At 38.3% G+C, this 15,577-nt stretch overlaps 1 non-coding gene and 1 pseudogene across 1 annotated transcript; both read right to left on the reverse strand.

Moving 5' to 3' along the window:
- Nucleotides 1-1,472: 1,472 nt before the first annotated feature.
- TRNAL-CAG (transfer RNA leucine (anticodon CAG)) lies at nucleotides 1,473-1,556 on the reverse strand. The gene has a single exon. It is a non-coding gene; the product is annotated as a tRNA-Leu (tRNA).
- Nucleotides 1,557-11,452: 9,896 nt separating this feature from the next.
- Nucleotides 11,453-14,783, reverse strand: LOC145990153 (dynamin-1-like protein pseudogene; annotated as a pseudogene).
- Nucleotides 14,784-15,577: the final 794 nt, after the last annotated feature.

Consider the following 15,577-nt stretch of genomic DNA (forward strand, 5'->3'; position numbering starts at 1 on the left):
GTCAACAAGAAAATAAAAGGAGGACGTTAGTGTTTGTGTATATAATACTTATATAGAATGTGGTTGTCCAAACGTCTATTTCTACTTTGGCGACAGGGGTGTCTCATTCCACTACATCTTCTGCAGGGTGATCACTGCCAGAGGAGACTCCAAAGGAAATTTTGAAATATGAGAGGGATGTCAAAATTTCCGTAGGTGACACATTCAAAAAGTTAAAATCTACATGGAGAAAGAAAAATCTCTTCTTTGTTGCTTTGATAACACATAACCACTTTTCTTTTTTATTAAAGTTTTTAAAGTTTTCCGCTATCTGTCAGAAAGAATGCTTTTTCATAACAGAAAATGGCCTCTCTACTTCGACAGAAGTAATTGAGCATACAGGAGACAAGCTATTGTAGCTGGATTCATATCGTTAAGAAAATAATTTCCACCTTTAAGCATATCACAAATTGTTTGAATTTTTTCGGACTCCACTTTTGGACTTCTTTACTGCAACAGCTAACCTCTTTTTTCCTGGCACTTGCATCAGCTGCTTTACCGATTCCTCGAAGACTTTCATGAATTACGTAAGATTATTTTCACACTTACTTGGCTTGGCAGATCCCGTGAAAAAAAAGAATAAAGGTGATAAAATCCTTTCTCGCTTACATGAAGTTTTTCTCTACGGATTATTAGACTGTGTGGCTTATATAAAATAATTAAAATCTATATACTGTCCATCGTACCAATGTAGTACGAACTCTTCTGATCTACTCTTGCGTGGTATGTGGCCACGCGACACAATCAAACCTTCATCGTCTGCAGAAAGTACAAAATAGAGCTCTACGGATCATTTATGGGACCGACCGCTACACCCGGATAGTGCAACTCCATGATGGAGACACTATTCGAATTTATGTTAAGGAGAGAGAACCAAGTTTTGCGCTTTGTAACGTCACCACCCGGACCCTACGGTCCACTTCATAGAGCAGGCCTGCCACCAGCGAGACGAGTCTTGAAGAATACCAATACTCCAATAACGCAATCCAGAATCACACCAACATATCACCTTACAGCACAACTGCTGCCCCTTTCTCACCCTCAATCCGTCTCAGTATTTCTACCCTGACCCTAAACCAAGTATTTCACCCTTACCCGAGAGACAATCTTTCCCTTGCGATGCAAGTGACATCATTCGACTCTTGACAAACCAGCCATGACAAATGGCTCGACTACAAACGATTAACGCTTATACGGAGGCATAGTCTTTTCTAAGACTGAAACTCCACATCATAGCAACCGCCACGACCCAGGATGCAGGAACTGTCATCTTGGAACCAAAGGTTGGATCCCTGTTAGAGACATAGTGGACAATCCTTAAGTTTCATTAGAAACCGTAGTGCCAGTCCCAATTAGACTATAAAGGTAACTGAAAAGAAACAATTTTTTGAAAAACTTTAAAAAAATTCTCGTGGAGAGAAAAAAAAGTGAAGTGTCAGGAGTGGGATTCGAACCCACGCCCGGAAGACCGGACTGCGACCTGAACGCAGCGCGTTGGACCGCTCGGCCATCCTGACTGATACCTTGTTGTAGTAAATAGGCAGTGTCTCCATTGGCATGAAATCTACAGGCAGCAGTGACAATGCATTGCTTACAGTTTATTCGTAAATGTTCTAACATTGTATACGTGTATTCATATATTGCTACAGCTCTTGGTGTTACGCAGACATCTTTGTGTTTGGTTTTTGCCAATTTTTAGGAGACGGCCCAAGGCTTTTCCTTTGGGGGGTGGGGAGAGGGGGTTCATTTTCGCTGAGCAAGCACCTCCTGGCCGAACCCAAAAAAAGAGACACTTGGCAGACGCATGAGCTATGCGCAACAAAATTAGACTTACGGCATGAAGTGCTTGGTAGGCAGGCGACGGTTGGACCAGGAATTTGGATTGCTTTTAAACGATATCCGTCGTCTCTAATTAACGATATCTGGGGCAGAAATCTCACTCGCTACTGGGGATGGTAATGGGTGCCCGCGGGGAGAGTCAACCCTACCGGAATAAAAATAATTATACCTACTAATTATTTTTTCTTATTTTGTCTTTGCAGTTTTCTTTCGGTCTTGGTAACTCTCTGTGTTTGGTAACTCTCTGTGTTTAGCACAAGGTGCTACGATGCTAGGGATCCCGGGTTCTTCATTCATTTCGTCATATCATCACTCATCCTCATCTTTGCGATTAGCCAGAAGTGGCATAAAAGCGAAGTGAAACACCAAATCAATACTTCCTAACGTCTTGATCGTTCCCATATGTACATTTCCCTTCGCACTGTCCCATTATATTTTTTATTCTCTTTTGCCCTGTTTTTCTCCCTTCTCTCTTTCTCTGTCTAACTTCGTTCTTAACATTTCTATCTATCTCTTTCTTCAAATCTCTTTTCTTTCTCCTTCTTTTTCTGTTTCTTACATATCTCTCTCTATCTCCCCAGTCTCTCTCTGTCTAGCTTTATTATTTTCTTCTCCCTCTGTGTCTTTTATTTCCTTCTCCTTCCTTTGTCTCCGTCACTAGCGTTTTCTCGTATCTTTCGTATCTTCCTTTTCCTCTCTCTCCCTTCCACCGCTGGTCTCCCGCGTGAAAGTCAGACGCCTCACCAACTGGACTTCGTGCAATTCATTTGCGGTCTAATTGAAAGATGGGCAGAATTTAACGGCAACTTCGGAAAGAAATGGTTATTGCAAGTGTATATATTCAGTATTGTCAGAATGGATTGAAAAGGTCACCTGTAAACAATGCTCGTTTCGTTAATTCGTTCATGTTGTAAGGGAAATGGAAATGAAGAGGGAAAACAATAACACATTTCATCATTGTTGTTGTCATCGTTGTTATTCCGTTTTCCTCGAAAAACAATAACACATCTCATCATTGTTGTTCCTTTTCATAACACGTTTTCCTCGACACAGCGTCAGACGGCTGCCCTGCGTACCGTACTGTACCGTACCGCACTGCACTGCATGATATGGCAACACCGTGACGCGTGTTCCTTCAGCTCTCAATACCAAACTAATTTTGCGGCAGGTATAATGATGACAACTACTATCGAAAAATTATGAATACTCGAGTTTGGACTCCAATTAAACATTAACCAGTAGACCCACATGAAAACGAGTTATATCAAAACTTAGCTCATTCAATTCTGCGTTATACTATGGCAAGCAATTATTTTTCGAGTATACCTTCGATGTTTTATCGTCGTGAGAACAAAAATAGTGTCGATTTCTTTGTTTTCCAAACGACCGCTCACGTTGATATTGTATAAATAAAAAAACTCGGTGTCCGCTCTTGATGAAATTTAAATACAGTGCAGGTAGAAAGGTTTTAAATACATTTCTTAATTTTCCGGTTTTAAAAGTCGCCCAAACAAGTGTTCTTATCGATTTTGTGATACAACTTTTTCGTAGTATTGGGTAGTCCTACAGATGGTGTCCCGACAGAACGTACCAGCGACAAAACGCACCACTTGGGTTTTCGCGAAGAAACGTACCACTCAGATAAACACCTACCTTCAAAATATTTACTCCGCGACAACACGTACCACTTCAAGGAAAACGCTTGAACATGTCAGACATTCCAATACGGTGCGCTATCTGCCACCCGTTTGCGGAGTCCCGAATGACGCTCAGTTAGATATGAAGAAGCGTATGCAAGAGGCGAAGAAAAGGGTTCGGGAGGAAGACACGCCAATTACCAAGATTTACAACGATACTGTAGGCAATCTACACGACAAAGGTTAGGTTGGGTTAGGTTAGGCTAGGTTAGGTTAGGTTAGGTAAGGTTAGAACTGACATAACTAAAATTAAGATAAAAAAAGACGAAAATATAGAAGAGAAGAAAACAATGTGGACGACAGCTTAACCACAGACGATTTTAAACACGCCAAAATAGCTATATATACATTACATAGTAATTTTGCCAGTCCAATGCCTGGATAAAGTGTGATGGAAATCAGCAAAACTAGAAAAAATCGTAAAATCTTAATTTCGGTAAATTATTTTTGATGCCGTCCCATCAAGTGGTACGTTTTGTCGCATCGCAAATAGTTTAAGACTCATTAGAAGACCCTTCGTAGGTAGCCGGTCAGGTGGTAGGTACGTTTTGTCGGTGGTACGTTCGGTCGCTATATCCCTACAAATACAATTTTGGTCTTGTTTTGAAGCTCCTTGCAGCTGTTTTTGAAACCCACTATTATTGTGAATTCACACTGCGAAGTTGATGTTATACAGATTTTTATTCAATGAACTAAAGATGTGTGTTGAACGAAATTGTGACAACTCGGAGTGACAGCCCGCAGTTTCCACGGTTCAACGGACATTGCCCACACGATTTTGCCACGTTCGAGAGCGTGTATTCTCCCGAAACGTGACATTAAAAAAATGTGTGTATTTGCTTGTAACAACGTAAACTAGAAGAACTGTATGTACATCAAGAATTGCAACTTTCGCAGCAAATGTAATCACCCATTTATATTTTCCAAACCCCCAGGGATTGTGCGGGATCCCGAAATTTCTGCATCGAGATTGAGTAGAATGCGCAATTTCGCCAATAAACTTACGTGTTGATGTTGGAAGTTTGACTTGTGTCCACACAGAGGCCGGCTTTAGACGAAAGCATTTTCCTAAGCATTTTTCTTAACATTTGCGCCATGTCCAAAATACTACCGTGTAAAGTGAAAAAGCATAGAACCCGTCCTATTTCCATAGCATAACCAATCAGAAGCGACCTCTAGGTCACGAGTGAAGACGTAATGGCGGCCGCGTGAGATGTAAACAATGTATCACTTCAAATTTTTAAAAGCCGATAACTATTCAACCGAGAGGAATAACGTTTCGTATAAAACGATATTAGATACAAAACAATGGCGCTGCTTAAATACATACTTTACAACGTTTACTGTACACGTATGGAAGAATATTTTAGTGGTTTCAAATGTAAACACCGTGCACTCAGCATAGATGGTGTAACTCGACGTGCCTTTCATGCTGTATATGTTATACATTGTAATCGCAAAAGCTAGCCGAAAAGTTGCATGAAATGCTTTCGTGTAACGTACTATCTGCTATAAGGTTTTCGGAAGCATTTACATAGCATTTATGCTAGCAACAATGCTAAATGAAATGCTTTCGTGTAAAGCCTGGCTAAATACAACTCAATTTTTAAACAAGTCCGTTCAGCTTACCTGAAAATATCTGAGAGGAAGGTTTCGTTTCTTGCCATTGCACACTGCAGGAACGGTCGTGGTCTACAAGACAGCTGCTTCCATTACACCGCAGAGACTGTTCCAACTTGCATAATGTCTGCCCGAACATGCACCTACACATTTATGGCGTAAGACCCACAGGAGATACACCTGTCTAAAAAGAACTCAATCTTCACACACAGAATAAGGTTTCAGGTAATGTGTGTTTGAGGGGTGTCATGCACGTGTACAGTGCAATCAAGGTCAAATGTAGGTTACACGTGTTGTCTGTCTGTAACAGCTTTTCATTTGATGACGCGTGGTCCGAGCATAGTGTCCCATTGCCGCTGTTACCAGGCTTTCTACTGGGTGATTTTTTTTAACCTGAATCATTTGAATATCTTGAAAAAAAATTATCCTACAAAAAAATGTTCCAAATAAAAAGTTGATAGTTTGGAGGGGGAAGTTAAGTGGTGCAACAAAAGAACGCCCCATCCCCCTCTTGTAGGTGGGGCGGGGGGCAACTTTGAAATTTCAAATAGAAACCCCTCTTTTTTATTACAGATTCGGATTTTACGGGAAAAAATACATAAGTTTTGTCTGAAACATTTTTTTCGATTCGTAATAAATGGCGCTATAATCGACAAATTTTCATTTCTTGAATGTTTACACTTTAAAACCAATGTATTTCATTTCGCAATTCATTTAAATTCAAAAAATAAAACATTCTCGTGCATGAACTTTGTACTAATTCTTGACAAATCTTTTGAGATTTCATTAAGCTGGTAATTCGCCTATTTACAACATTTAAAAGTTAGATTCAATATTTGTTTAATTTTTTTTATTATTGTGTCAAAGATGCTTAACAAAGCTACAAAAGAAAAATTAAATAAAGAAAATAAAACAATTTCAAGAAACAGTTCCTTTTTAGACTTTTCCTGTTAAATCATTGTTTGTTTTTCATTGTTTTTTAGATCACAAGAATGCTCCGAGCGATTAATTTGACTAAGCTGTTGATACTTTTTAATATCAATGGATGTATTAACTGTAGAATAGAAAATTGAAATGGTTCTCGTGTATGGAGAATCTGGCAGGAATCTCCGTCAAGCTGTCGTTGTTTATGCTGAGCGTTTTCCAGGCAGGGTGCGTTCTTTCGCTACGTTTCAACATACAGTCAATCAATTTACTACTGAAGGAAGTGTTAAACCTAAACAAAGGAATTTGTTTTACAACAATTTCAAGTCCTGGAACAAAAATGTTTTATTTTTTTAATTTAAATTAATTGCGAAATGAAATACATTGGTTTTAAAGTGTAAACATTCAAGAAATGAAAATTTGTCAATTATAGCGCCATCTATCAAAAATCGAAAAAAATGTTTCAGACAAAACTTAAATATTTTTTTCCGTAAAATCCGAATCTGTAATAAAAAAATAGGGGTTTCTATTTGAAATTTCAAAGTTGCCCCCCGCCCCACCTACAAGAGGGGGAGGGGGTGTTCTTTTGTTGCACCACTAAACTTCCCCCTCCAAACTATCAACATTTTATTTCGAAAATTTTTTTGTAGGATGATTTTTTTCAAGATATTCAAATGATTCAGGTTAAAAAAATCACCCAGTATATCGGAATCCAAAATAGGCAGGGAAGTACAATTAGGGCGTCAAGAAAACGCACTCTAAATAGTTTCTGTGGGAATATGGGTTTTAAAAAGATCAACCGCTTTGAAAGTTCAATTTCTACTGGTTTCCCCTTTCCAACATCTATCTATACAGCCTTCTTTAGTTGAACGCTACTGAATAGAGAATGGTTCTTACTTCTCCTATTTATACCTTCAAGGTAATAACACAATAGTTAAACTCCTTATCATCCATTAGTAGGGGCATGCTTTAATGAGCGTAATTTGAAAACTAGAATCTTTATTCCGTTCTAAGAACAATGTTATTTATAATTTTAAAATTATTTGATATAATTACAGTTTAATTACTTGTTTTTGTAGCTGTGTCGTATTCATATGAATAATTTTAAACCAATAGTTAGACTAACTACAACAGATTTTAAGAGATTACTTGTATTTATGCAGTGTAAATACATTATGTATTTAAAATAAAACACACCTTGCGTCGACAATGCTTGATTTGATTTTGATTTTAAAATTTTGGGGGCGTCAGCACTAAGGCTACCTTGCACCCGTCACACTAAACGGGGTCCAGCCCCTTACCATTACACATAACAACTCTAACGTTTCTGAAATAAAATCATAAAATATTAAAATGTTCTGACTTTCGTTAAAAGCCGAGGTTGCAAAGAACACTCAGCACAAATAAGGACCAAACACAGGACAACACAAACAAAATTATACTGGCCATGGGGCCAGTCGCCAGAGCCTCGTTAGTCTTCAGTCCAGGGTGTACTAACGTGGAAGTGAGGTTGACATTTGGGTGTACTACGTGGAAGGTCACCCCTTACACCCCACGTCGACAATGCAGATTATGTTACACATGTCTACAAGTTAATCTATGCAAACGACATGGAGATCATCGTAGAAGCTTAACGCGGTGGAATTGGATTATTCAAGATTCTTAGGTACTCAACCAGGCCCATAGCTAGAAGTGATCTCCGGGGGGGGGGGGGTCACGGATTATCAGGGGAGCTTTGTAAATCACGCCCATTTTTAAAAATGTAACAGTATTTAATGAAGGTAAATTATGTGTATGTGGGGCCGGGGGTTGAAATTTATAAAGATCATCCAAATACTAAATTTTCCTCCATCTTTTAAAACATCTCTTGAAGTGTTAATTTACTGATGCTGAAATCATCCTTTCCACACTCCATACTACTTTAGATTATACAGACAGGCCCGTAGCCAGGAGGGCGGCTTAGCCCCTCCCCTGGCGTTGCTGTCAGTCCCCTTGGCATTAGGTAAAAGTAATGTGAAAATGTAGACAGCACATATTATTTTGGTCACAACTTGGCGAAAGATAAATTCACAGAACAAGAACAGCAGCTATTAAATTCGTTCATATTGTTTGTGAGCAGAAGTCTACGTAGCGGCAAGTATTTGGAAGATTCTGTAGACTTTAGAAGAAAGTTCTTTCACAGGGGAGGTTCTTCATCTGTACTTTCTTAGCCCCAGTTGCGGCGTTCCGTTTAGACAGAAATCTGCAACTTTGACGTCATCATCAATATTCCTTCCACATCAAAGTCAATAGCTCCCACGTTTTGGGACCTAAGGGTAGTTTTCTTGCTTCGGCCGGGTGTGGAATGTACTACGGTATGCACTATGATTGAATATTGTGCATTTTTGTATTCTATGATATAAATATCTGTATCATCAAAAGTAGTATGGAGTGTGTACTAAAGAATGATGTCTGTTGAATTCCACACTTCAAGATATGTTTTAGAAGATACAGAAAAAACTGTAGTTTTGAATGACATTTCTAAACTTTATATTAACTTAATGACCTTTCCCCCACAGACACACACGCACACATATAATATTTCTCCATTAAATACTGCTGAGTCCCAAGGCCATTTTCACATGTAAGCCTCTCGGTCCCGAGCCGATTTTGAGCAAAATGCAGAGTTTCAAATAAATGAGTGTAGATCGGAGACTAATTGCCCTAGAGAGATCAGTGATATACCGTTGTACGCGGAATGAACCAGAGATTCAGACGATATATAATTTATGCACATTTGGCGTACATATGGAGGGGGAAAGGGGGGAAATCCCCCTGAAAATATTTTTTTTAAAAAAATGGGGTTTCTCCCCCCCGCCCCCCGTAAAAAAGGATATGAAAAGTTCAAAATGCACATAGAAATTATCGCTGGCATACAAGAAACAGAAAAATATTTGCATCATTGTCGTATGACCAATGTAACTTGAGTTGTACCCCCAAAAGGAATGGTCGGCACGCCACTGATTGAAGCTTCAAAATGCAGCGGTATCTTGAAATGACTATAGCTCAGAGACTATTTGCCCTGGAGATATGAACGATATACCGTTGTACGCAGAATGAATCACAGATTCAGACGATATATAATTTATGCACATTCGGCGTACATATGGAAGGGGAAAGGGGGGAAATCCCCTCAAAAATACTTTTCTTAAAAAAATGGTTTCCCCCGCCCCCGAAAAAAATGTCAAAATGCACAAAATGCAAAATTTATGCAAATTTGGCGTATATATGGAGGGGGAAGGGAGAAAAAAATATTTAAAAAAAATGTCACTTCACCCAAAAAATGTCCTCGCACTTGGGCACAAAACGACACCTACGCACAACATTCACGGACGAAAAGCTAGAACGCAGTGAAAAATGAACGCCGATTCTTGCAACTGCTTGACATTTTATTTTTAGACAATGCAGGGTAACCTATGTTCAACCTTGTGGAACATTTGTGCTCACAAACAAAGGTTTCCTTCAGCGCGCTTCGAAATTCCATTCTCACAACGCAGATTCAACAACCAGTCTTCCCCTTCCCCCACCCACAACCCCCTGCTTGCGCCCTCACGGAAACTTTCATTTTGACATCGGATACTGATAAACAAGCTTCCTTCGAATGCAGTTAACAGGAGGAAGTGAAAAGCATTGCTTTAGAACAACAAAGCCGGTCTTTCTTTGTCGGCAAAAATTTGACCTTGAAAAGAGACGCAAAAGAGAAGTCCCTTTTCCCGCCTTTTCCCCTCCATTTTCACGAAGACAAAAAAAATGCAAAAAAAATATTCTGTTAAATACATGTGTTAGGAACAATATAAAAAAAAATAGAAAAGTTATAACGTAAAACTACGACCTTGACACAGGGTATCTCGATCGAGATACTTGGGACCCAAAAGGTTAAATACTGCTAAACTTTCAAAAAATGGACTCGGTTTACAATCCCCCCTGAAAACCGGTGAGCCCGCCTGGAGATCAATTCTAGCTCCGAGCCTGGATACAGATATTTATATCACACACAAAAAATGCACAATATTCAATCACATTGCCGACAGTATATTCCACGCCGCCCGAAGCAATGAAACTCCCCTTCGTTCCCAACACTTTAGAGCTGTTGGCCTTTGATGCAGATGCGAAGGTAATTTGTACGATGACATCAAAATCACAGATTTCTGTCTAAACGGGAGATCGCAACAGGGGCAGTGAAGGTACAGATAAAGAAGCTCCTCTATGAAAGAACTTACAAAGTCTAGATAATCTTCTAAATATTTGGAGGTACTTAGATTTCAGCTCATAAACAAGATGAGCGAATGTAATAGCAGCTGTTCATGTTCTGTCGATTCATCCTTATTTAAAGTTGTGAGCTGTATAAATTTTCACTCTTCATTACAAATAAATTTTCAATATTTGTTGCTTGAAAGAGAACGCAATAATTGAAGACTAAAAGTGGTAAACGTTGTAAGTGCCAAAAGCGAAAGTGTTGGGAAATCGCATCGTTCCGCACATCAGCCCGTAAGAACGTGCTCACTAGTGACCTCTTTACCCGACCTTTAAACTACTTCGAGAACTACCAGCCAGATTTCACATTTACCACATTATAAAGCATGGCACATTTCACAGTTTAACGTGGAAAACGGTGTTTGAATTCTTGTGACACTTACAGCGTTTACCAATTTTATTCTTCAATTATTCTTACTAAGTAGGATAGTTTTCTACTGAATACGTTATTGAAAACTACACTTTCCTCGAAAACAGAATTGTAGAGTGGAGTGCAAAAATATTACCAGGCAAGAACTGAAACAAAACACAAACTAAGAAAATAACCTCTGCACGAGTTTCAGAAAGCATTGTCTGAAAGCATTTATGGTGCAAGAGAAACCTTAATGAATGAAACAGTGATGGACAGTTTGCCATGATAATATTTAGGCATTGCACTGTACATGCCTTTTTCTTTAGTTTACATTTTGTACGTGGATACTGTAAACCTATATATATGTGTGTAATCTGAGCTGTTAACTATACGTTATACATTCTTGTAACACTCAATATACATTCCTTTAAAAATAACACAATGCTCTGTAATGTTCAAAAGGTACTTCTTAAAAAGTAACTGACTTACAGTTACTGCTAGTTGAAAAGTAACTAAGTTACTTTTACAGTTACCTTATGATGGAAGTTTTCATACAATGAAATTACCCACAACGAATGATCATTAACTGTAAAAATATTAAAATATGAAGACTTACTTAGATTTTACAACAAGAAAAAATGATGAAACATATTGCTCACTCAAAAACTATACAAACGAGTTGAGAAGTAGGAAAATTACATTCAATATGACCACTGTTTTTTATTCACATGTGCCAGACAACAGTAGTAACAGATTTGTACGAAATGTAAGATCCTCAATTCAAAACAACAGTTTGACATAACTATTAAGAACAGAATCAAAACAAATTTTGATGAAATTGTAACTTATTTCTAGTTCACAAAATATCATTAAATAGTGATTAACTTCTAGTGCAATAAAGATAAATTTAACAGTATGACACAAACAAATTTAACTAAATAGAAATTGCATTTAACAGCACACCACCGTGCAATCTTTGAAGCAAAAAAAGCAACATCATAGAATTTTCTGAATTAACTTCACCACATGGGCATATCCCTGATTTCACTAATAATGTGGCTTGCGCGTTGAAGTGCCTTCAACATGTCAACAGCTTCCTTGCGCCTCTGTGCGATGTGTTCAGATTCAGTTAATAACTCCTCTGCTTGGTCAGTCTTATAAAGATGAGTTACTAGTTCAGACTGCAAAGTATCTTTTACAAAGTTGACCAAGAAGTGCATTATTGCTTTAGGAACACTATCTTGGATCGATTTCCGCACAATGTAGAAATATGACTGAATCAGTCGTTCTATAACATCACAGTCCCTCTGTTCTTTCTCTGACAATTTCCTATTGGTTTGGATTGGAACTTCTGGTAAGAGATTTACTAGTTTATGTGGACTCAAAGTATATTTTGATTTCATCTGATGTACAGGAGTGGTTGTTGATGAATTCTCTGCTGATGGATCCTTGCTATCCACACGTCCACTTGGAAGAAGTTTATCTAGCCAACCACTTGCATTGATGGTCTCCTCAATATACCGAAGCCCATGACTTGATATTGGTCTTGAGACTTCTCTGTCTCCCTCTGAAGTAAAGGGCATTGCAAAGTTGCTTCCTGGAGCATTGATCTTGTGGTGTCTTTTTTCTTGTGTCTCCATTTCATCTTCAACAGACTTCAACATGGAAGAGACTAGAGCTGCATCCTTATGGAAATCTGGATGTTTCGTATTTATATATGACAATTCAATGGCTACTAAGTTTTCAACCATGGTGTTTGTGTCAGGCAACCGCCGGCGAAGAAGGTGTGTCACCACATCGACTATCCTTTCGTGCAATTTTGGAAAACGCAACATTTCCTGCTGTACTTCAGTCCCACAGTGTTGAATAATCCGCTGCATTTCTTCGTGAACTAACTCTACGCAACGCAAGGATGGCTCTTCCAGTTTGCGAATCTGTCGCTTCACTAAAAGTTCAAACGAAACTTCGGGAACAAAAAGGGCTGGCCTGGGACCTGTTGCATTTCGAATTGCTGTCAAAATATCCACTCTTGTTAGACCTGACAGTGGATGAATGGAATCCAAAGTTCTTCCAAATGTCTCGTGGAATATGTAACATATACGAGCGCCACCACACAATTCAGTTGTTTCAATATTCTTTGCTGTCCCTTCTATTGTCGAGCAATATGCTGAAGCAAACTTAGTGATTATCTGAAGAAGAGTTTGACTTTTATCGGACACATCGTCTCCGTATGAATTTAAGAGGGACTGAAACTGAGATACCATCACATTCACCCGTGTCTTCAGCTCTGGCAGGCAGTCTCTTATATGATGCATAAGAAGTCGATTCAAAGTTTTAGCAAGATACGGAGTTCCGTTTCTATTAGCCAATGTAGGATATCTTCTTTGCAAAAATGCTCCCTCATCCTTCAAAGCATCTGCAATCGACTTATTATTCATTATGTCCTGCTGTGACCTATTCACAACACCTATGATTCCAAGCTTTACTGGAATAACCCTACCACACAAAATGTCAACTGCGTCAGTGCCTGCATCCATCAAGTCCAGTTTAGTTACTACTGCCAATGTCCTCCTTCCATCTGGATCAACTGCTTTTGAAATTTTTAAACTTTCACTTGTTGCCATGTCAGTATTTGCTGTCACTACTGCCAGAATTATAGAATTTGGATTGCTGATATATTTTAACACCAATTTCCTTATCTGCATTTCAATATCTTGTGGCTGATCACCAACTGGGACCTTAGTAATGCCTGGCAAATCAACCAATGTCAAATTAACAACCTTGGTTGAATATATTTTAAGGTTGATTGGATCTGGACAAATGCCTTTATTCCTACCAGCCATTCGATCAGTTTCATTTTGAATTTCAGCTCTAATTTCGTTGAAGTCAGTGTATATTTTGTTCTTTGTATGCAGAAATTTTCCCCATTCTTCCAAATCGGGACTTCCATCTTCAGGCAAGCGACGTTCATGATCATTCTTGGGACAATACACTAACTGAAGGACCAGAGGTTGTCTTGTTATAATTCCTGTTCCTCGTGGAAGAAATGAGCGACCCACAAGGCTCTCAAGAACAGAGCTTTTTCCTGAACTCTGAGTCCCCACAACAACAATTTGTGGCAATTGGATTACATCTGTTCCTACAGTATTAAATACATCTTGCAGTTTATTTATCACAGGTATTAGAGCTTCCATTTCGAATAATTTGAACAACAGTTACAAATCTATAAAGCGAGACACAGATTCATTATATTGGAGCACATTAACATACTAGCATGAAAAGCGTTCATTAAATCAGAAGTTGTACATCGGGAAAACCATGGTTTAACAATTGATGTGAAATGTGTTACTGCAACGTTTGCGCCAAGTGAAGATAACGTTATCTGTCTACATTACACTCTTCCCTTGAAGCTGTGATGATTCCACACTTGACACTGCAGAAATATTTCTAAATACAATGCTTTGTGTCTCTAAAATCTTGTGCTTTTAGTGTTTATAATACTCACTCCCAAAGTACATGTGCATAGTGCACCTTCAATTTTGCAACACTGATACTGATGAAGTACATAATTGTAAAGAAAATGTACACGATATCGAATATATTTGTTCCACCGAATTGGGTTGTAGAGAAGCTGTCCAAACTTGAACAAAATAAACAATGCTTATCTTAATTTATGGCGAATTGCCTTACCTTGTCAGTAGTATTCTTCGGTAACCTACGGCAATATCTTGAAGTTAATCCAATCTTCATATAATCTCCGATACGTTACACAATAGTAAAGAAGTCATAAACGTTTACAATAAAATGGTCGTGAAATAAATCAAACTCCCATCACATTTATGAAGTTGAGAACGAAGAAGCTCACAGGTTACGAGAAACACAAACTGTACACTAGATTAAAATATCAGCTTTCTATTGCATTTCACAAACTGAATAATGCAATATTACTTCACTTTAAGTCTCTCTTCATTCCAACGAACACTTCTTTTATTACACCAAGCAGTGCAGATAAGCAGATAATTTGTACCAAACACAACGGTTGTACTCTTTCAATGTTGCCAGTTACATGCTCCACAAATAATGCTCATTTCTGTAAAATTCCACAAATTTTCATTCACAGAAGTTAGGATATATTCTCACGTTACAAATCAAGATTAGCAAAATCATTGTCTCAAAACAAATAAACTTTTCTTCTTTATTTAAACGGCTGAAACTGTGTTTTAAATAAGAACAAAAATATGTTTTAAACAAATAAGGTAAAGGTAAACTTTCCCGTCGATATAGCACCATGCAATGAAGGCACATTTAGGGGATGTGGGGGTAAGGTCCCACAAATTCTCGACCTCGCCAATTTTTGTAGATGATGTGATCAGCACCACGCACCAGCCGCCTTTGCCCCACGGTACCAATTGATTTGAGGCTGGCTAACCCCCGGAGCCGCTTTATGCGGAGATTAGGGCGGATAAATTCCCGCATAGATTATACCAGGCAAATTGTCCATTGCCATGTTTATTTAATTGGTTTTACGTTCAAAAGGTTCAAGAATTTAAACTAAACGCCAAAGAAGCAGTTGACAACTTCTGCTCCAGCGTAAGCACAATTCCATATCTTAACGTATGAAGATTGTAACAGACAAATGAATGAAATATATATGAAACGAAAATCAAAGGAATTACGATGGACAAGTTATGACGTGTGTCTGAATTAAATCAAACATTAACAATTTTAATAATATTAATTTTTAATCATTGCATTTTTTTAAATTAAAAATTCACAAGTATTCATCTCTTTCTTTACTTATTTTTTTCATTTT

Source organism: Lepisma saccharinum, chromosome 7 (genome assembly GCF_977018435.1).
Source record: "Lepisma saccharinum chromosome 7, izLepSacc3.1, whole genome shotgun sequence".
Classification (NCBI taxonomy): domain Eukaryota; kingdom Metazoa; phylum Arthropoda; class Insecta; order Zygentoma; family Lepismatidae; genus Lepisma; species Lepisma saccharinum.